Raw genomic sequence first — 23,752 nt, 5'->3', positions numbered from 1 at the left:
TATACGTCTATTGTTATACGTCAATTATACGTCTATGATTAGATGTTCATTATACGTAAATGGTTGGAGTTCTATTATACGGATAAATTTAGAGGACTATTATACATATATGGTTGGAGTTCCGGATAACTTTAGAGGACTAGTCTACGTATATGGTTGGAGGTCTATTATACGGATAACTTTAGAGGTCTATTATACGTATATGGGTAGAGGTCTATTATATGGATAACTTTAGAGGTCTATTATATGTATATGGTTAGAGGTCTATTATACGGATAACTTTAGAGGTCTATTATACGTATATGGGTAGAGGTCTATTATACATCAAAGTTAGGTTTTACAGGTGTAGAAACTAGTAAATCAACCCAATGATTTGGTTTAGAAATTTATTCTGAAAATACACCTTCACACCTGAAAAATATGTATTTCAAATTATACATTGTATACAATCAATCAACAATCAACATATGGGCAATAATCATAAAAAACACAACTAGTCTTAAACTTCAGCTACAAATTCTGGTAATATGGCAATATACAGTATAGTAACGGCAAACACAAACTAATTACATTAACACACTAACTCAAAACCACATTTTGATTCAAATATACATTTTAAAATGTACAACTTCTATATTTCCAAGAAAAAAAATATTACAATGGAAGTTAAGACGATTTTTGTCCACTATTTGCAAACCCTGTGTAATTGTCCTAACAGTTAGAACCAAAAACCTAGTATTTTCAGTGTCCAGATCTCCTGGCCCCCTGCCTTGCATATGCATTCTTCAAGTAACACATTGCGTGCTCCTTTATTTCTTTTTCTGCTGATTTAGGGCGGGACTTCAGCACCGCAGCTAGGAGAAAATTATATAATATTACTTCCCAAATTAATGATGATTAATATCTTCTTTAGTATAATCTAAAAAATGAACGGTTTACTAAGCTCAAAGCTGAAATAAATGTATAAAATTTGGCTTGCATCATAGAAGTTGAGCAATAAAGTCTGTCCTAATTAAAGAGTACCCAAAGTTTGAAAGTACAACATAGAATAAGAATAGAGAAACGGCAAAACGATTTAGTGTCATCTTCCCCATTCACACCATTCCCCATTTCGAATGAATTCTGTATGCGTTAAAAGACAGCTATACACAGAAAACATGCAGGACACTGCTCACGATGTTTGCCGAGCCGAAACACAGTGCGTTTTTCCAAGCCATTTGACAACGCCCGCCCACTGAAAACTGCAGCAGATCGTGTAAAGACGTTCAACTTTGTAACTACTGCACGCACAGGAAGCAGAATAAATTCCTCTTTTCAAACTGTCAAAGGTTTGCTTTGCGAACGCTGCAGGACATCGCACAACCTCTTTTGAATGGGGACAAACGATTTCTTATGGGGCGCAGTAAGTACAGACGTTTAAAAAGCTCCACTATTTTTATGTGCCATTTTTTGCTTATTCACTTACTATTTTAATCAAAATAATATTAAGAAAGATCTGTATGTATTCAGATAGTATTATTATTGTTCATACTTACTCGTCAAAAGAGGATTGCTGAGATATTTGCGGATATACTTCTACGTTTGAAAAACGTGTCCAAAATGGTGACCAACGAATACTAGCAATGCATTGTGGTATATAACCGGAAAATATGCTGGGTTCGATATTTTCTCAACGTATGCGTTTATTAATGTTGTCGATATTATGGTTGAAATTTAACATTGATAATACATCGCGGCTATGTGCCCCCTGCTATGAGCTGATGTGCAATTTTAACGCATGCAGTTAGTAAGGATCGGTCACTGTTGTATGGTATTATATACAGTATAATGACATTATGGAATAGGATGGGGACAGGCCTGGCATCACGGGGGGAGGGAGGAATGTCGCCCCTTCAGTTTTGGGCAAAAAGATGTACCTAACTTACCTAGGAGTATACGGCACTCTGCACAGTGTACGAAGTAATTTTCGCAGTAATTAATTTATTATATTTACTATATTTATTATACACGTGTAAATTAATTACTGCGAAAATAATTTACTTCGTACACTGTGCAGAGTGCCATATACTCCTAGTTGCGGCACACACGATACATACAGTAAAAAGCCTCAGGCACTGTGTTAGATGTGTTTTCGACGTTATATATGCGTTTATTAATGTCGTCGATTTTACGGTTGCAATTCGACTTTGATTATACGTCGAGGCGACGTATATATACGTATAGCCGTATTTTCGCCGTGAATATACGTATATTCGACGAATCAGTGCCCACTGGGTAAACTCTTCAGCAAACTCTGAACCAGCTCTAAGGAAACTAATCCGATTAGACGTTACTTTGACTCATCTTTTTACGCTAGGGTTAGGGTTAGCATTCCCACGCTACTTAGACACTTTGTTTACGCTCAGTGCTTGATTTTGGGAACTTCAGGACGAGTGGGAATTTTCTCCTATCTGTCAATTCTGTTTTGTTTTGGAGACTCTTGGCTGCCTATGTTGTACAGTGCAGCGTGAAGGAAACATTTTCCAAAACTGTGTCAGCTCAAAAGTTGTAAGAAAACCTCTCCAGCTGCTTTAACTCTCTTCATTTTTGTCATTTAATGTGACACTCGATGTATAACTGGAGCCTCACATATGCAAATGGTGAGGCTCCAGTTCGACACCCAGTTCAATACCACTTTACAGTAAATGACAAAAGCATGGCAGACTGTGCCGGACCGGCAGATTACTTCCGCTTATTTTTACCATATTAAACAATGGAAATCCAACCACTTGCATTTGTGACACTTGATTTTGGCTGCACCTAAGACACTCTTAAATCTTCAAACACATTTCTCTTCTCCCGCAACACTCTTGTCTGTCGGCGCTATGTGGCAGCGTTGCATGACAACCCATCTCACCACGGAAAGGAACCTAACAGCTTTGGTAAGAGAGGAGAAAAGGACCTGGCCCGTACGCGGCTCAAACCCACAACCTTGGCGTTACTAGCACCACCATCTAACCAACTGAGCTAACCGACCTCACAACAGTGGTCCTCTCTGTGCTGCAAAAAATCAAGCTCAGGGAATTTCTTTTGTCCTTTGAATAGAAAGCCGTGTAATTCAGTGTACGGGCTTTCTCGTGCAGTTTCATAGTTCTTGTAACCCAAATCCTACACTGGCCTGAAGTGCCCCCCCATTTCACAGCATTTTTCAGCTGATTTAAAATGTACCTAAAGGAGAAGCATTATTGAAGACCATCAATTACCAAGAGCTTTTGTCAAAGGTTTTGGTGGTCATTTTTAATGACCACAGAGCACTATGACCTCGGTTTTACATCTCATCCAAAAGACAGCGCCCTTTTTCCAACACAGCTTCTCCGTCACTATATTGGGACATTGGGACCCGTACAGACCTCAGAGTGAGCGCCCATTAACACCACTTCCAGCTGGAAGCTTTGTTTTTCCCTGTAGCTCACCCTCATCCTGGTACTGACCTGGCTCACACCTGCTTAGCTTCAGTGGGTTTTCAGTTGCGAGTTGCAAAAGTTGGGATACAAGTGTAGCGGCAATGCTTGTTAATAAGACAGAATTAAGCGTTGGTATGCTGTCCTAAATGAAGCCCCATCTCACCCCCCATCTCTGTGGTGCAGCCACAGAGAAAGTATTCATGCAGACTGATTTAAGTTGTTTTCTTTTGATAGGGAACAGCTCCCAGACAGGGATGCACTTAGCTAAGCCTGGCTATCATGATCAATGGTCATCCATTGGCGCCTATCTGTCTAGGGAGTGCTGAATGGACATCTGGACTGCATTCTTAAGTGTCAAGAGTAAGTGACTTATATCTCACCTTGACCAACCAATCAGGGACTGGCAGGGCGTGGTAATACCACGTGGGTCTCCAATGCCCGCCAAACTCTCAACCAATCAGCACACATCTGTGTCTTGGTCAAAAAGGGAGCGCAAGCTCAGATCGGGGCTCTCCTTGGCCATTTTCGCGCATCCTCAGAGACAATCACGTGACAACTGCTGTTGTCTGCATAGGGACTTGGACTTTGTTCTAAGCGCGAGGCCAAGCATCCCGTACGTACTCAGAATTCTACTAACGTGAATGCTCTGTTTGATCAACGGCAGCCTACAGTTGGACCCTCGTCGACAACCTGAATAGCTTATTCAGAAGCAGCGCTGGACCGGGAACGAACCAGTTTCTTCCCAGGCAAAAGAGTGACTTGTGAGGACTCGCGGTCACACTCTGTGCATAGAGACTTTCTACTAGCCAGCCGGACTGCTGGTAGATCCCCTCGGAGCAACGACTGCCCTGCGCGCCGCAGTCAGATTCCTCCGCCCGTCCTACTCCGAGCTGCACCTTGACTGGTTGGCTGGTAGCCAGAGGACGCCGACACAACGCCCATTGGACAACCGCTGGAACAGAGGCTGCAACAGAGCTTGTCAGCTGGTTTGGTGTTCGTGCCGGGAAATTCCAAATCCATACACAGTGGATAAGTTAACCCCATGTTCTACATTGCGTCTCGAGAATTCAATTGTACCTCAACACAAGTTGTTATCAATTTAATTCATGAGTAATGTATTTACTTCCGAGTTTAGAGTAACAATGGGTAATAACACTGATTAGCGATTTGGTAACCGAACGATATATATTGACATATATTCTCTGTTGTGTATCTCTTTGTGTTTGCATCTCTTCGAGATTATATATCTTGTATATTGATAACCCTCACAGTAAGGTCTGCCGCTCGTATCCAGGCAGACTAGTATATGTTTGGTGCACAATTTATATTAATAAATGTATCTCGTGTATTGAACCCGTGTGTGTGCGTTGTTAGTTGTTCTGGCGATTGATTTTCTAAAAGCCCCAACGAACAACCTCGTGATTACTGCTACAATTAATAAGTGTCTCAGTAAACCCATCAAACCACTACATTTAATGGCGTCCCTGGGTGGGCGAGTTTAGAATGAAATGAGACTCAATCGCACAGAATAACTGATGTTGCTGTGAGTTCAAGTTCAGCACAGCACCGTGGCTTTTATACGCGAATACCGGGTGTGCTGATAACTGCGTAAAGAAATCCCCCTGTTTTCTAGCGTTTAGTGTAACGTGTGCTGATTGGAAATCCATCTGCTCGGGTGTTTAGATTCCATACTGTATTTTGGTAAAAGGAAAAAAAGTAATACTCTTAAAGTTTCTCTGACGTAATGACAATGGCTGCTAAAATGTCTGAAGTGGAGTCGCTTATAAGTACTATTTCTAGCGACGACAATCCTGGTTACTGGAGCGGTATCGAAAAGTTGAACTTTGATGATATTGAGAAGCTGCAAGTAGATTTAGTAGCTAAGGTAGCGAACCAGCTTAACACAGGAGGGTCTGTGAACGCAGTTCAGGTCCTATCTAGTTTCGCCTTAAATCTAGCTAAACAGCTGGAACTGTCTTTGTCCGAGCTGACAAAGTTTCAAACGCTTCAGGGAAAGCTAGAAAGATATAAGGCGGAGCGAGTTGAGTTGTTGGATATAATCAGAGAAAAGAGAGTGAAAAGTGAGGAAAGTGAAGACAGACTCAGGGAAGTTTTAGGTAAATTAGATGACCTGTCTGCTAGAGAAACTGCGGCTGAGGTAGCTAGGAGAGACCTAGAAGCGAGCTTGAAAGAAAAAGAAAAAGAAATTGAGAGTTTAAATGAGCTCAGCCAGGAAAGGCAAAAGGAGTTAGATGCTGCCGTACTGGAAGCAAAACAGGCTAGATCCCACTTACATGCCAGCCCACCTAGCAGCCCGGAGCGCTCACCCAGGAGGTTTCTCCCGGCCAGGGTCTGTGGTCGGATCGGCATGGGGGAGATCGCCGAGTCCTGCGCGAGACGCAAGGGCGATTCAATTCAGGCATAGACCCCCTGCTCCTGATCACGGCCGTCTCCCTGCCCACTGAGAAACTGTAAAAATTAACCTCCACTCCCTGAGGCAGTTAGCCAAAGATGTAGAAAGGTTTGACCCGACAGTGTCAGGGAATAATGTGGAGACCTACATTGATGAGCTGAGATATACTTTGCAGTTTATGCCCGAAGCGTCCGAACAGGAAAAGGCTATGTTAGTAAGGAAAACTACCAGCCGAGCGGTCCACGAGTGGATGTCTAGACAAGGACCTGAGGTCTGTAATAGCTTTGAGGAGCTGTGTCAGGCAATGATCGGAGAATTTTCGGCTTTTATAGATCCCATATCTGCCGTGGCCACAGCGCACCATATTAAGCACGAAAAAGCTGAAGCCCCTCGCGACTATTACCCCTATTATATAATATTTTACTATTATATAACTTGTAAAATATTACCCCCGGTCCATTCTCTTCCAAAAGTGAGAAACACCTGTTTTCTACATTTTGTCTGTTTTAAAACCATATCTCTTTAAACCAAACCAAGAGTTTGTCTTTTGCACTGATATTCTGATTCATTTCAATTTCAAAGAAAAAAAAAACATTATCTTCCAAAGCATCATAAAATTGTCCATTCTTCCAGACTCTACTTCTCTCTTGTAGTAGTACAGCAGACCTTTCCAGGTGAGCAGATCACAGAGTCCGAAATATGCTTCCTCCATCAAGCAAAGTACCTGAACATGACTCGGTCTTCATAAAAGCGCCCCTGTAATAAAGAAATTAAATCCAAAATCAAGAGGGCAGTTGCCTACTGAAGTTCAAGAAGTCATCAATTTTAACCTAGCAACACATTAAAGGCTGCATCTATACAAGTACGATTCTAGAAATGCTCACCAGATTACGTTTTAAGAAAGAACTGCGCCTCAGGTTCCGCCGAGATCTTAACTCGGATGGCAGGATTCAGAGTCCGGAGTGCGGACTGATGGCGCACGGAGGGTCCACATACTGTGGATCCCTCAGTTTTCTTCCGCGTGTTTAAACCGCCAGCGTGTGGCTCTCCTGTCCCCGTGACCTCATTGCTCTGCTCTCGCCTCTGTGCAGCCGAGCCCGACTCATGGTAAAGTGGAAAAAAATATGCCCTCAACGTGGGATTTACTCTGGATCGAGGATAGATGTCACCTTTTTATCGTTGAACAGGATGTATGTGATGTGGCGACTAGGTTCAATTTTGTATCCTTTTAAAAGATTAAGGACTGGGGTGAGCGGGATTTATCACCCTTTCAGCTAAGAACCCGACGTGAGCACCGTTTAAGCTGCATAGACTCGGTCGTTTAACTCTTCTCCATTAGCAGGGTTAAGGTTAAAGAAAAAAAACATTGCTGACTTCTTTTTTTTTTGCCAGCCGCGAGCGCTGATTAGCGAGGTTTGTATTTCATGTTTTGCAAGTTGCATCCATTTTAAGAAAAACAAGTCGTTCAAGACAGGAAATGAATACTTGCATTTAATTAAGTCTAGGCGTATGCGGTTGTCCATAATGACCAGTTCTGTTCGAGAACACAGCACAAAAAAAGGCACCGCTGGGATTCGGACCCAGGATTTCTTGTTTACTAGACAGGCGCTTTAACCAACTAAGCCACGGCGCCCCGGGAGTACTGTTTTTTTGCAGCCACTTGGACACACCACTCAGACACATCTGCATTCGGTGTGTGCTCCGCCTGCTCGCTGAGCAAGTTGCCACCTTTACATACAATAGCAACATCGACACCAAGAGAAAGGATGACAAATGGCTTTTATCTGGAACTTTTCATGTCCAAGGTGCTCAATGTGCTTTCTGTGTACAACAGGGCCACTGAACTCCACACTGGCCACTGAACCACAGCAGTGGCTTGCTGGCTTGACATCTCCCAAGGAAAATGTTGAAATCGCATGTGGAACAGGAAAAGGACCCTCGAGTACGAGGGAAAAAAAAGAAAAAGATCATCTGGAGCGTGCCAACCCGTGTCTGGACAGCCCAGTTTCATTGACGAGGTGGCCGAGTGGTTAAGGCGATGGACTGCTAATCCATTGTGCTCTGCACGCATGGGTTCGAATCCCTTCCTCGGCGCTCTCTATGTCTGACACGTGTGCCTGTTAGATGTTGGCCCTCCTTCTGTTTGCTCCAGTACTAGAGCTGTACATTTTCTAGCGGTGGCTGAACATGGTATAGTAGGCTAACGTCGGTATCGAGCAGTGGCAGTAACAGTATTTACGTGCCGCTGCTGCCAAGTGGCTCTGGGTTGAGACCGCATTTTCACTTACTTGCAGCACAAACGGAGAAAGCGATTTTTGACAGTCTCTCGAGAGACTGCGCTAGGTGTTTAGGGATAAACTTTGTCAGTTCCCCCTGGGATGATGGCCTCTCAAATAGTTTGTGATTCCTCTAGACGTTTATACAGTAGAAGCCTGCTTCGTGGCTTAAATCCAAGCTAAGGAAACGAGTTAGAGGTCTGATGCAGAACTGCACTGTATGTGTGAGGAAAGCTGCCCCCTTCTGTTCCATGTCGACCGAACAGAGGACTGTAAAGGATACGACCAAGAAACTTTAGGATGCTGGTTGGAATCCAGCTCCAAAGAAGCCCCTTTGGGTGTTATGTCATGAAAAAGTAAGAACAGAGAATCTCCCTTTGATCAAAAGCGCAACAGAACTGTTTTCCGTGGAGCAGGTTTCAGACCCGTAGACCTGTTTTATTTGTATGGCGTTCGTAAGCGCGCAAAACAAGGACAATTCCTGCGTCTAACACGAATGTAAATGCTTTTGAAAGTGCAGTGTGGTGCAGCTTGTAAAATCCTTGTCCACATTTGTGGTTTGTTGATGTTTTTTTTCTGTCTGCCAAAGTTGCATTTTGACATCCGGACGGTGAGACTTTATCATTTGAACGTGAAGCCAGCCTTAAACCCTCTGAGGCGTGTCTGTCTGCCGGCATGTATCTTGTGAAAGGTATTTTTTTTTTAACGGAGAGCGACTTTAAAAAGGTTTCCGCAGACACCTCGCACTCCGGAGGAGGAATGCGGCGGCGGCGAGCTCACTGTAGTTGTGGCCGAGTAGTTAAGGCGATGGAGTTGAAATCCATTGAGGACTCCCCGCTCAGGTTCGAATCCTGCTGACTACGGCGTCTGCTGCACGTCGCCTTGTGCCTGTGTGGCAAAGGCGAAGTGCCGCTTCTCCTTTCCTGGTACTATAAAAATGCTACATCGCTTGGTCCTGCTTCCATGGAAAGCAGTTCTTCAGGTAATTCTACTCTCTTACCAAAGCTGTTAGGTTCCTTTCCGTAGTGAGATGGGTTGTCATGCAACGCTTCCACATAGTGCCGACAGACAAGTGTGTTGCGGGAGAAGAGAAAAGTGTTAGAAGATTTAAGAGTTTCTTAGGTGGAGCCAAAATCAAGTGTCACAAATGCAAGTGGGAAGATTTCCAATGTTTAATATGGTCAAAATAAGCGGAAGTTATCTGCTGGTCCGGCACAGTTTGCCATGCTTTTGTCATATACTGTAAAGTGGTGTCGAACTGGGTGTCGAACTGGAGCCGCACCATTTGCATATGTGAGGCTCCAGTTATACATCGAGTGTCACATTAAATGACAAAAATGAAGAGAGTTGTAGCAGCTGGAGAGGTTTTCTTACAACTCTTGAGCTGACACAGTTTTGGAAAATGTTTCCTTCACGCTGCACTGTACAACATAGGCAGCCAAGAGTCTCCAAAACAAAACAGAATGGACAGATAGGAGAAAATTCCCACTCGTCCTGAAGTTCCCAAAATCCAGCACTGAGCGTAAACAAAGTGTCTAAGTAGCGTGGTAATGCTAACCCTAACCCTAGCTGGAGTTTGAGCAATCCAGCACTGAGCGTAAAAAGATGAGTCAAAGTTACGTCTAATCGGATTAGTTTCCTTAGAGCTGGTTCAGAGTTTGCTCAAGAGTTTACCTTTCACAGATGCGCAAAGAAGAATGTTGGGGGTGCACGCTTCAAGGCGCCTTACAGCTGTAGGGAGTGATTCGAGACGATTCGTGGCGTGTGCTCGTTCCCATGTACCGTACGCCCCGGGGTGCAGTGCTAGGATGACCTACAATACCACTTGGGCACGTAACGGCGTTATGTGCAGGGTTTTCGTTTGTTCGTTTTGTTTTGCTCTGCTTTGCTTTGTTTTGCTTTCCATCGCGTTGGTAAGAGCGTAAATAAAAATGCGATTCCTGCGTCTACCACTAATGTAAGAGCTATTTCAAGTGCGACGTGGTGCGGCTTTTCAAATGCTTGTGGGCATTTCTCTGTTGTTGATTCTTTTTTTGTGTGTAACAAAGTGGCATTTTCATGTCCGGACGGGGAGACTTTATCATTCCGACATGAAGCCAGCCTTAAACCCTCTGAGGCGTGTCTGTCTGCCGGCACGTATTTTGTCAAAGGTATTATTTTTTTTTAACGGAGAGCGACTTTGAAAAGGTTTCCGCAGCCACGTCGCACTCCGTGTTAGATTAAAGGAGGAATGCGGCGATGGTGAACTCGCTGTAGTCGTGGCCGAGTGGTTAAGGCGATGGACTTGAAATCCGTTGGGGACTCCCCATGCAGGTTCAAATCTTGCCGACTACGGCGTCTGCCGCACGTCTCCTTGTGCCTGCGCGGCAAAGGTGAAGTGCCGCTTCTCCTTCCCTGGTACTATAAAAACACTAAATAGCTTGGCCCCGCTGCCATGGAAATGAGTTCTTCAGATAACCACACATCTTGCGTTCGCACCTCTGGTGTTCTACTTATGCCTTTGAAAACCTAATGAATAAAACTGAAAGAACCGACACAATATGTAGGTGCTCGTAAAGCATGCATTAAAGAATTGTTAACAGCAAGGGTTTCAGTGGGTTAACTGAGGAGAAGGCGTGATCGCTAATTGTTGACTTTTTATTTGGTGTTAGAAACACTCTTACTGTGCATGACGTGCAACAAATTTAGCCACAGAAATTGCATCACGCTTTCATGTATGCTATTGCAGACACCAACGTTGCCTAGATAGAAAACCGAAATAGCCGTGGGTTTGCTTGCTGGTCTGAAGGATCTCTCTTCGAATCTCTATCATTTGTCAATGGAAGTAAAAGGTGCTGCAATCTGATACGTTCAGAATCAAACCCGCAGCTGTTGTTCGACTTTATTTCTTGACTAATTACAACTGAGTGTCGCATGAGCAGTTACGTAAACTTGTCTGATATATTTGAACACAAATGCCGTTCTTCAATTAAAACTAACAGTACATTGTCAGGGACATTCAGTTCTATACAAACAAGAGACAGACAAGAGAACATTTAGTATATAATAGACAGAAAGAGGTTCGAATCCTGCCGACTACGTTGTCCACCTCCTGTCGTTGTGTTTCGGCGCAAGCAAAGAAGCGCGCCTGTTCGGTGTTCCTGGTGGTTTTAAAATGCCAAATTGCTTGTACCCGCTCCCTTGCAAATAAGTTCTTCAGCGTCCGCGAATGGCATTTTACAGCTGGAAGCAGATGTCGACGCTTTTTGCACAGAGCACCAAAAAAGCGTCTTTTTTGAAGGCCCGGGTTCTGAGCGTTGGTGGTTCAGTGGTAGAATTCTCGCCTGCCACGCGGGAGGCTCGGCTTTGATTCCCCGCCAATGCAGTGGCTTTTGCAGCGAGCTGCTCCATCACTTGCATCCCCTTGCAACTCGCAACTGAAAACCCACTGAAGCTAAGCAGGTGTGAGCCAGGTCAGTACCCGGATGAGGGTGAGCTACAGGGAAAAACAAAGCTTCCAGCTGGAAGCGGTGTTAATGGTGCCGGCGGTGGGGCGCTCACCCTGAGGTCTGTGCGGGTCCCAATGCCCCAGCATAGTGACGGAGACACTGTGTTGTAAAAGGGCGCTGTCTTTTGGATGAGATGTAAAACCGAGGTCACAGCGCTCTGTGGTCATTAAAAATGACCACCAAAACCTTTGACAAAAGCTCTTGGTAATTGATCGTCTTCAATAATGCTTCTCCTTTAGGTACATTTTAAATCAGCTGAAAAATTCTGTGAAATGGGGGGCACTTCAGGCCAGTGTAGGATTTGGGTTACAAGAACCATGAAACTGCATGAGAAAGCCCGTACACTGAATTACACGGCTTTCTATTCAAAGGAGGGCAAAAGAAATTCCCTGAGTTCGATTTTTTGCAGCACAGAGAGAGCCACTGTCGTGAGGCCGGTTAGCTCAGTTGGTTAGAGCATGGTGCTAATAACGCCAAAGTCACGGGTTCGTGCCCCTTACTGGCCAGGTCCTTTTCTACTCTCTTACCAAAGCTGTTAGGTTCCTTTCCGTGGTGAGAGGGGTTGTCATGCAACGCTGCCACATAGTGCCGACAGACAATTAAATGACAAAAATGAAGAGAGTTAAAGCAGCTGGAGAGGTTCTCTTACAACTTTTGAGCTGACACAGTTTTGGAAAATAATTCCTTCACGCTGCAGTGTACCATATAGGCAGCCAAGAGTCTCCAAAACAAAACAGAATTGACAGTCATATAATGTCCATTAACCCCGGTTTTAAACGCAGCATCATGTCTGCCATCATAAGAATATGAGTCCAATATTTTAGAATATAGTCAGAATGACTTCTAACCTTAGCTGTGGTGTCTTTAATCCCTATTGCTCAATGCATGGTGTACGTACTGCATACATGTGTCTTGAGAATGAGGAATGGGCCCCTGAGACAGTCATTTGCCTGTTTCACAAATGATCGTATTTTACTAGAGATTCTGTTTGGGATTCAGATGTGCATTCGGACAGCAATCCCTTTCAAGAAATGATATGTTCTGGATGAGGTCAAAGGTGCTAGAACACTGTATTTAGGATGTGTTTGCAGTGATTGTGTGTCTCCTGCTTCAACGCAGTGATATATAGATGTGCTCCTGTAATTTATTGGTACATGCCCAGGGCAGTAAGTAGTCTGAGGATTTATTTCCAGACGGCATAGAACAGTGAAGCACTTCTACTTAAATTATTACATTATACACAATTTGAGTTCATTTTAAAAAGTAAAAGGTAATGAAAGGAATGCATTTTCATAAGAAAGATAATACCGATATGCATGTGATAATCTTCCTTATATCATGTAGTGCGTCATTTGGACACTTTGTGGGCTTGAAATACAAAGAAAATCATGTTCTATGGTACAAGATAAATACAAAACTTAATCATTTATTTTAATTAGATTTGTTTATAAAGCATAAGCAATCATTTATTACATTAATATATGTGAAAATGACATTTTAGCACCATAATATTACATACAGGTCTCTAGCTTCAACACAGTGATATATATATATATATGCTCAGTGATTTATTGGTACATGCCCAGGGCAATAATCAGAATTAGTATTTATTTCCATACGGGCTACAGGTAATGTTGTGAAATACTTCAACACACTGGATCGCAGATTTAGACCCCCTGCACTCTTACTCCTTAAAAACCAAAGAAATGAAGATATGTAGCAATCACATTGTAACAGGGGTGACAGTGACTTAATGCTTATACTACTGGACTTCTGGTACCTTTAGGGTACGGTGTTCCCTGAAGGGCTCTCAAACCCCGCATTTCAGATGCCTAGCTGTATTGCTGATGTGTTGCACCTCAGAATCACTTTTAAACCTTACCTCTGGTATCTTTAATCCCTATTGCTCAACGCATGGTGAAAGTATTGCATAAATGTGTCTGAAAATGAGCAATGGGCACCTGAGAGACTCATTTGCCTGTTTCACAAATGATCATATTTGACTAGAGATTCTGTTTGGGATTCAGTTGTGCATTCTGACAGCAATCTCTTTCAAAAAATGATTTTACCTTATCGCGGCTTTGCCCTTCTTGCCTTTTTGGACAATATCTCCATCTTGTGGTCGTTGTTGGTAATGTCTAGACAATATCTCCATCTTGTGGTCGTTGTTGGTAATGTTTTCTTATGCCCTTTTTTTATTTCAATTCTCTATTAGATGATTCTAGAATCTCTACAATAGAGTTGAAAACATCAGTTTTATAGCAGACAATATGACATTATTTATAGTCCAATTTGAAATTTATTACCCTGTTTTTAACATAATAACAAATTAAAACTAAGTTTGGAACACCAGGGAACATAAAAAAATGATTTTTAGGAAAACCATGAGGTTCTCTGTGTCCGATGCCTGCAAGGGGAGAAAGCTAGAATCCTTTGATTTTTCCAAATTTGAAAATAAACATCATATAACAACAGCTTTCATTCCTAGGAGTGAAAAACAACCATTTTTGAAGACATATTAGTTTCTAAAACACTACAATAAAGTTAAAAACATCCATTTTATATTACATTATTTTTTGTGAAATAATTAAATTGGCTTATTTCTCTCGCATTAAATTGGCTACAAATGCAAGAATTCAACCAGATATTCTTGTAAAATGTATAATGTTGCATTGCAGTTAGTTAATGTAGTTAGTCCATAGTCAGCAATCTAAACTTTATTGTTAAGCTTTAATGATTGATGTTGTACCAGTAACCTTTAGAAATACTATAGTACTTCACAAATGCTTTGTGTGTTTGGAAACCTTTTGAGTAAAAGCCTTATAAAAATAGGTTTAGTTTTTACAGGACATCACAAAGAAATAGGATGGTATAATTCTTATAATTGCTTAGTGATTGTATTTGGAAGATTATGCACTAAACAGACTTCAGGAATGCCAGTGGATCATTGTGCTATTTGGAATTATTCCAAAAATCAAGTGACCTCTTTGCTGTAGTATTTTTAGTATTATTTATTTAGTATTAATAAAGAATAGATTTATTAAAGTCGTGCGATGTGCAAGCGGGATATGTAAAATAATTTAAAATAAAGTTTTTTATTATTGTTATAGAGAAACATGATCAGATTTTCCCTGGTTCAGAAAAAAAACGATTAAAATCTGTAATCTTTCCACTTGTATGTCATCAGACATTAACGAGTACAACCCCCCTCTCTGCCGGAGTGCTGGCTGTGACGAATTAAACCAATTTCACAGGTGTTTTCAAAGTAGGAAGTACAGTGTTAACTAGTAGATGGCCTCCTCAATGAAATCGCTTCAACATGCTAATGCGTTGGTGTAACAGTCCGGGCGTGGCAAGCTTCCAATGTCAACTCGACTCGATTGGAAGACAATGAACGTATTTTAGCCCTAAATGAATTAATAGCAAACATGGTTTACATAAAAGACATTTTTCCAAGAAAGTTTATAATAATACAATCTATAGTTGAAATCTGAGCCTAAATATAAAGAAAAAAGCATTTTCAGAGAGCAATCACGCTGTGTTTATGTAGAAAAAGCGATTAGGTTTATGAGCAATCTAATTACCTATTCGCTTAAAACGCTATATAAAATAAAGTTTATTTAAAGATGAATGATAAGTGTCGCAGTTTTAATAATTTTCGTAGTAGGGCTTGGACAGATTCCAAGTGCATTTTTGCAATTTACGTTGCATTGTCCAATGTGATGTTGTAATACAGTTTAGAATACAGTAAGTCTAAACTGTATCAGCTTTATTTATGGGTTGCAATTTAGAAAAAGTCAAAAACCGCACTCAAAATCCAATTTAGAGCTTTCTGGCAAGAGGAGACACCCAAATTATAATGTAACATGCCACTGTTTGTGCATGAACAAAGTTATACTGCAATTTTCCTTAGATACGCGATTAAAAAAAATAATTTTTTTGAATCCCCGGCCAAACACATTCCATAAGAATCAGCGCTTTTATACAGTATATCGCCTTTAAACACGCGTTTACGATTTAAATCAAAACTCGATTCAAATCAATATAAATGTTTATTTTGTAACGCATAGGTGACTATTCATTGTTATTAAAAAGACGTAAATTCGATCATGTTGTGATATTTAGAAATATAAATTTGTTTTGATGCGAGTGAGGTTTTATTTAATCTCTGACCAAGGGAAATGTTTCATTTTTTCAAAGAAATGTTTGTTAAAAATTAAAGTCATAGTTCCATGAGATTCAACCACAGACCATGTGACATAGGAGTCAGGAACCTAACCCACAGCACCACCAGCGCAGTCACATGCTGAGGGCTGAAAAAGCACTACAGAAACATTATCGACTATAAAATAATGTAATTAGGCACAGAAGAAGTTTACAGCACAGTACAATAATAAATGCTGACCATGACTTTAGAAGCATAAATTACCTTACACTCAATTTAAACACAAGCTGTCTTTAGCCCTCTAAGCTGGTTCATACAGAAATGTAGAGAACCAGGCTCAGAACACACAGCTTCATTAGCGAATACATATGCAGAACAACTAGAGAAGATGTTTTACAGAGGATGGATTTTTAGAAACATCCCATCAGTGACATCACTGAAGTCAACTCCTAGGTAACTGTCGTGTGGATAGTTTCACAAGAATCAGACAAAGGTTTAAGCATCGCTTATTTTAGATAAAACTGCAAAAAAACAACAACAACCCATAATGTACTTCTTTGCGGCTCTGTTTGCCCAAATCATATATTCACAACGTGAAATTAGAAAATAGTATTACGTAACCAAAAACCGCAATATGGAAACAGAACCTGTGTAATTGTTGACAGATGATGTACTCGTAACATTTTTACAAGACGAACTACAACATTTAAAAAATGACTTGTATGTACTTGATATCTCTAATCAATCCACTGCACTGCATTAAAACAAAACAAAAACTAAAACGCCCTGGGCATACCGTTTCGCGCTTCTCATCAGTTGCTCAAAAGCAATTTGACCGTATGAAATGCATAATATAAACCTAGAAACATATACGTGAGGAGTATTTACGTAGTATCGGTGTCAAGACATACCTCTCAAATACTGTAAATCAAGTTAAAAATATCTCAAGACCGATTCTGGTCATAATGAAACCATGTTTCGTGTATGTTTTCTTTAAAGTACCGAGACCAGCCATATACTGTATGTTTATGTTCCAAAATTAATATCGTTTATGGCCTTCACACGCGTTGCATTACGCTCCTATTCTTTTTATGCTCAGGCACTAAGATTTCCCTTCAGTGGTAAAATTCCATATAAATATTCAATACTTAAACGGGCACAGTTAAGACATTAAATATACATATACATATACATATACATATACATATACAAACTGTATACAGTACAGTTTGCATACGGTAATATGTTTATGTTCCTAAATCAATCTCTTTTATGAGCATGTGAAAGGCATGGTGAATCGATTCTCAAAAATTACTGTACTTTGCATGATTGGAAAAAAATGCGTGATTGCGAAATGCTGTGGTGTTACTTTTACAAAGAAGGTCAGTGAAAAAAATAATGTGGACCAGGGCAATACTTTGAGTTTACAGCTTGTCCAAGGTCATTTATTATTAATACTATTAGTAATATCTTCATTAAAGACTTTGATGGCTACAGCTCAAACATGAGAAGTTGAGCTTTATTAGCTCCACCTTGCGGAAATTCCGGATACTATTATTTTGCTAGCGGTATTTACCGGTAACTCGCGGTATTTACCGGTAACTCGCGGTAGACTGCGTACAGCGTACCGGAAAATAATGCAGTATCGCCCGCACATTTTGAATGGCTGCATCTGTAGCAATCATATTGTAGCAGACACTCATTTGCCTGTTTCACAAATGATCATATTTTACTAGAGATTCTGTTTGGGATACGGATGTGCATTCTGACACCAATCTCTTACAAAAAATGATTTTACCTTATCGCGGCTTTGCCCTTCTTGCCTCTTTGGACAATATCTCCATCTTGTGGTCGTTGTTGGTAATGTCTAGACAATATCTCCATCTTGTGGTCGTTGTTGGTAATGTCTTCTTATAGATAGATACTTTATTGATCCCGTGAGGGAAATTGCAGTGCAACAGCAGCTTAACACACACAACACAGCCACAGTGTAACGAATTATATAATAATAGTACAATACTGTATATATACTGTATATATATATATGAAACAGAAATAGAAACAGAAACAGGAATCGCTTACTCACCTGGAGAATCTCTGTAGGAATATCTAGCATTTATCAATGGAAATAAAAGCTGCTTTAATACAGTGCATGTTCAAACTCAAACCCTCAGCTGCTGTTCTTGTTTGTTTTGGGACAAATTGCAACTGAGCATCGCATGAGCCGTTACGTACCCTTATCTGTTTGGCAATTTCAAGGGAGGAGTTAGGTCAGAATGGGTAGGCTGCAAAACAACAAGTAAAGATTTATTCCAAGATGAAACATTGTGGCGGTTTTCTTATCTTTTCAGCATGGACTCAACTTTTACGTGTTCCTTATATGCTATATATGTATATATTAGCACCAATGTCGTTCTTAAAAACTAACATGAAATTGTCAGGGACATTCAGCTATATACAAAGACGAGACAGACAAAGTAATAATTCTGTATTAACTTGGCCTACATACTGACGCAATGATCGAACTAACTGACATGTTCTGATTCAGATCCCCTGCAGTTCATGCCAATTAGAACAATAGCAATGCTGAGTCCTCCCCACCCTACTGAGCACAAATTCAGCTGCTCTCCAGTTCTTTTCTGCATGTTTTTTCATTGCAATTGAGCTCGGAGCTGGAGATGATCTCCATACAGTTCTGTGTTCACCAGCCCGCACTTGCGTGCTAATTTACGGGTTGTGGCAAATGCTTTTCTATAGTTCATATACATGACGGCAACCTGTTACCGAGGAACCTGAGAGGTTTAAAAGCCTCACGAGCCAGGCAGGACTCGAACCTACAATCTTCTAATCCGAAGTCAGACGCGTTATCCATTACGCCACTGGCCCATAGAACATGCACTTGCACTCCACCACAGAGAGCTCTACACTGCTACTAGTAGTACACTTCCCCATCTAAATTTTCACAGCAAGAAACTTGTGTTTCCTACTATTTTTATCAGGTTTAAAATATCATCTCCTTAAAACAGAAAAAGTGTTGATGTGTCGTGCTGAAATTCCGATTGATTTTGAATTCAAAGAAAAAAGGTTTTCTTCCAAAACACCATGAAATTGTCACATCTTGCAGACAATAGGTGTATTCCATGTTGAAAAGAGAAGAAAGAAAACCATGGAGCCTTTAACAGGTGTGAGGCTTCTTCAGGTGTGAGAAGACCTCACAGTCGAAACGCTGTGGTTCCGTTCTTCTCTTTTCAGTGTAGTGATTCATAGCCGTTCAGGGACCCCAAATATGTAAGAAAACCGGTTCAGGGACGCCAAATATGTAATCATAGTGGCTCTCTGAAGGCACCAGTTCTGTAGGGTTTGGGCATTTACTGAGACAATTATTAATTGTAGCAGTAAATCACAAAGTTGATTCTTTTGATGGCTTTAGAGTCCAACCATGCGACATAACTCAAACAACGCACACACACAGGTACTAATACACGAGGATACATTTATTAATACATAGAATATGCATATAAAACTAACAGATCTTATCGAGAGGGTTATCAGAATACAAAAGGTATATATTCAGTCAGTTACGAAGTGTTACACATATCAAGAGGACATACGTTCAGTATATCATTCATTAAGACCGTTTCGTAAATGAACTTAGTTATAACTTCTACATTAGATACTCAAACAAGTACATAACTCTTAGGAATTAAATTGATATCAACTGGTTTTGATAACAATTGAATTCTCGAGCTGTAATGCATTGAAGTTAAATACTCATCCAATCTTTGGGGATTCAGATCTTCTGCGGGCACAAAGAAACAGTTGCAGGCTGTTGCTGTCCAATCCGCGCTCTCTGGCTCCGTGCCAGGCTGTGCTGTGCGGCTTGCGACGGTGCGCTGCTGATGCTCACTGACCGGCTAGTTAGTGTTGGCTTTAACTAGCAAAGTTTGTGCACAGGAGAAAAGATGACTGTGGGTCCCAGCAAGTCAGGAAGAGGACCGGTTCGTTCCTAATGAAGAGCTAGTTCTGAATAGTGATTCAGCTTTCCACAGTTCCGACCTGTTCACGAGGCCTGCTGCTGGTTACTCTCTGGCAACCTCCACTCTAGACTCTTAGAACAAAGGAAAGTTCTGGCACTCAGACACACTGGCCGTTCCGTGGTTGTCCGGGCTGAGTCTCAGGATGGTCAGGAGGCGCGCTGCGAGGATGTCCTGCCCTTGGGAGCCTTCTGCTCCTGGGCCGTCCTGCCCTGGAATTCTCCTTTGAATTCCCTTTAGAACAGTCCACAGAATCCTCTCCAGAATCCCTTCTGAATCTTGTTGAATCTCACTGAATCTCTCAGGCTCTCTGTGTTGCCTGTTTTTACCTGGAGGAACTTCAGCTCATTGATTGGCTGAAAGTTCCATGGGCATCAGAGTCCCACGTGGGTTACTCGGCCCTACCAGTCCCTGATTGGTTGATCAAGGTGAGATATGAGTCACTTACTCCTGACACTTAGTAATGCAGTCCAGATGTCCAACTGGCACTCCCTAGACAGATAGGCGCCAATGGATGACCATTGATCATGATAGCCAGGCTTAGCTAAGTGCATCCCCCTTTGGGAGCTGTCCTAGGACCTTAAATCACCCTGGGAATAGTCTCTCTGTGGCTGCACCACAGAGATGAACAGAGAAATGGGGCCTCATTTGGGAAGCTCGGAAACACTTAATTCTGCCTTATTAATAAGCCTCGCCGCTACATCAGCATGCAATAAACCTATTACTTGTTCCTTTGCAGCCGAGGCATGCTGACGTAGCTACCCAGCTGAACATCTTGCAGACTCTACAGTACTTCTCTCCTGTAGAAGTAAAGCAGGGCTTGCTGGGTGAGCTTTTGCTCCGGTAAATTAGGTCACGTGTCATGTTAAATCACTTCTTCTAAACACAACATTTGCTGGTGCTAGCTTTCCCCATGAAAAGAGACATTTCCCTTACAGTACATGACATATCGTTTTTATTCTATCAATAAGTATAGAAATTAAACAAAAGAAAAAATGGTGTCGCCAAAGAATGCACAGCTCTGTCGCCTTGGGGAGGTGTCAAGGGCATTGAGCTCCTTGGACATGAAAAGTGCCCGATAAATGCCATTTCTCATCATTTCTCTTGGCGTCAGTTCTGCTATTAAATGGGACGGAGGCAACGGGTTCAGAGAGCAGGTTAAGTGCACACCGAACGCAGATGTGTCCAAGTGTCTGTAAAAGCGCGGTGCTCCGCTGGCGCTGTTCCCTAGTGGCTTAAAGTGCCTGCCTAGTAAGCAGGCGATCCTGGGTCTGAATACCAGCGGTGCCTCTCTCCGTGTCTTGTTGTGCCGAATGTCTCATTTCAGACAAACGTACAGCTTGGTTCAGTTTAATGCAAGAATTCATTTCCTTTCTGGAATAACTTGTTTTTGAAGAAATCCATACAGCTTGTGAAAGATGAAATCCATTTCTTGGTTGTCAGTGGAAAAAGATTGCCGGCTGCAAGAAGCGCAAGTGATTGTTTTCTTTGACCATAAACCTGCAAATGTAGGGAGTACAAGCGGCCGTCAGTCTCTGTGGCACAATCGGTTAACGCGTTCGGCTGTTAACCGAAAGGTTGGTGGTTCAAGCCCACCCAGGGACGTATGTCTCCGTTTTTCCAATGTAAACATCATCACCGCTAAAGAAGATGGCGCAGGAGGCTCCACAGTCGAAACGTTGTGCTTCTTTTCTTCTCTTTTCAGCATGGAGTAAACCTTTGCTTGATCCTTTGCAGCCTACGCATGCTGACACAGCTACCTTTCTCTTAACGCGCCTCAATCATTATTCACCAAAACCATCAGCAGAATGTGTCGCCTTTGTGGTGATGTCACTCCTCTGCTTCACAAATGTCCTTAGTGACGGACCATTTCTTTCTGCCATTTTTCCGGAGCGGTTATTGATTGCTCCATCATTTCCCTCATACTTTCCATCCCTAGATTGAAAAAAAAAAACAGAAACAGGCTGACAGGACGACAATCAAATTGCAAAAACTCATCAAAGCACTCGATAGAGTATTTGAATCCACAAGTAGCTACGAGCAACTTTGTCCTGGCTTGCATGAAAGTCGGAAAATGTCAAAAAGAAAAAGATGGTGGCTTTTTCATATCTGTTCTTTTATTTTTAGTTCGTTGGCTCTTCTGTCCATTGTCCTCCTGCCTGGCTCTTGACCTGTGACTGTCTGAACGCACACATTAGACTTTCAGGCGGGGGATTTGTCCTGAGCCTCCGTGGAAGACCCACCCACCCCCATAAATAACTGCTCTAGAAACACATGAATGCAAAACTAAACCACAGCTTAAAGATGAGCTCCAACTCAGTGCCATACTAATGTAAACGAAGTAATACTAAGACATGTTCTTATGGATTTGTCTTACCTTGAGATATGTAATTGGATTTCAGGATTAACTTCCTCATTCAATGTACTGGTGATTCTTTGCCTGGTCAGTACCTGGGTGGGAGACCTCCAGCGAACAATTAAGCTTGCTGCTGGAAGTGGTGTTAAGAGACTCTTAGGATCTTCCAGAGGTGTCTGTCCAATAGCACTAGTTGCCTTAGAGCTGGCTCAAACATTGCTCAAGAGTCTACCTTTCACAGATGCGCAAAGATGAATGATGGGGGTGCACGCTTCAAGGAGCCTTCCAACTGTAGGGACCGATTAGAGACGATCCGTAGCATGTGTTCATTTCCATATACGCCCCGTGTCTCAACGGTAGGACAGAGAAAAATACTGCCTCGACACGTAACAGCGTTATATTAAACCGCAGGACTTGAGGGCTGTTTTGTTTGAATGTTCAAGGCATTGGTAAGAGCGTAGGTCAAGGGCCATTGGTGCATCTCCTGTAACTGGAGTAAAAATGCTATTCAAACTGCAGTGACTAAAATCGTCGTCCACATGTCTCCGTTGTTGATTGCTTTCAGTCTAAGAACGTTCTGTTTTCATGTCCGAACGGGGAGACTTTATCATTCCAACTTGAAGCCACCCTTAAGTCCTCTGAGGTGTGTGTGTGTGTGTGCTTGCACGTATGGCGTAAAAGGTTTCTTAAACGGAGAGCGAACTTGAAAAAAGTTGCCTCCGCTGCCGCCGCCGCCTCGCACTCCCTGTTCGATTGTAGCAAGAAGGCAGCGGCCGCGGCGCTTGCTGTAGTCGTGGCCGAGTGGGGTTAAGGTGACGGACTTGAAATCCGTTGGGGTCTCCCCGCGCAGGTTCAAATCCTGCCGACTACGGCGTGCTTTGCATTTGGTTGCGTGCGTGCGTGTAAAAGGACCAGCGCCGTTTCGTTTTCGCTGGGACCTTTAACACTCTAAATCGCCTGGACCCACAACCTGTGAAATCGATTCTTCAGCACCCACGATGGACGCTTTGCCGCTGGACACAGAGAACGATGCTTTTCTGCAACGAGCTTTCCAGCTGAATTTTCTCGGCAGCTCCGTACTGAACCTGTTCTCCATTGCAACATAGCGGAGGCTCGTCACGTCTATAGCAAGGCTGTGTAGGACCGCATACGCCACAGTGACTTGTACACAGACCACATGAAAGGCAAGCAAAATACACTTTTAAAATTCCAAAGACTCACAAGGTCAGAGAAACAGCGATGACCTGAACAGATCTGTTACAGAAGTCTAGGTTGACCTTTTTAGAGCTGTAATTGCATTTTTGTTTAATAGAAGATCAAATCTACTCGCATGTACCAGCACCTTACAGTTTATTGATGTTAATTCTGTTTAAGTAATAAGATTGCTAACGATGTTGGACTTTAGCCGGTGTTTTTTAGAACAAATTGCTTACACTTCTGTAAGGAATACGCAGTACGTGCCTTTGTCAGTCATTGCTCACCATACCTGTAACTTTCTTATCTAACTCACTTCCTCAAATGGTGAAGGTCCACAAACATAAATGAAAAAAAAAACCCTTGTTGTAGATGAGGTGCAC

General features: G+C 42.0%; 5 non-coding genes across 5 annotated transcripts; 4 read left to right on the top strand and 1 right to left on the bottom strand.

Moving 5' to 3' along the window:
* The first annotated feature begins 7,868 nt into the window (after positions 1 to 7,868).
* trnas-gcu (transfer RNA serine (anticodon GCU)) lies at positions 7,869 to 7,950 on the top strand. The gene has a single exon. It is a non-coding gene; the product is annotated as a tRNA-Ser (tRNA).
* A 2,434-nt stretch (positions 7,951 to 10,384) lies between these two features.
* Positions 10,385 to 10,466, top strand: trnas-uga (transfer RNA serine (anticodon UGA)). The gene has a single exon. It is a non-coding gene; the product is annotated as a tRNA-Ser (tRNA).
* An 8,132-nt stretch (positions 10,467 to 18,598) lies between these two features.
* trnar-ucg (transfer RNA arginine (anticodon UCG)) lies at positions 18,599 to 18,671 on the bottom strand. The gene has a single exon. It is a non-coding gene; the product is annotated as a tRNA-Arg (tRNA).
* A 2,679-nt stretch (positions 18,672 to 21,350) lies between these two features.
* trnan-guu (transfer RNA asparagine (anticodon GUU)) lies at positions 21,351 to 21,424 on the top strand. The gene has a single exon. It is a non-coding gene; the product is annotated as a tRNA-Asn (tRNA).
* Positions 21,425 to 22,962: 1,538 nt separating this feature from the next.
* On the top strand, positions 22,963 to 23,046 carry trnas-uga (transfer RNA serine (anticodon UGA)). The gene has a single exon. It is a non-coding gene; the product is annotated as a tRNA-Ser (tRNA).
* The last annotated feature ends 706 nt before the right edge of the window (positions 23,047 to 23,752 follow it).

Source organism: Lepisosteus oculatus, unplaced genomic scaffold (genome assembly GCF_040954835.1).
Source record: "Lepisosteus oculatus isolate fLepOcu1 unplaced genomic scaffold, fLepOcu1.hap2 HAP2_SCAFFOLD_88, whole genome shotgun sequence".
NCBI classification, from domain to species: Eukaryota; Metazoa; Chordata; class Actinopteri; order Semionotiformes; family Lepisosteidae; genus Lepisosteus; species Lepisosteus oculatus.
This window is presented reverse-complemented; position numbering and strand designations above follow the sequence as displayed.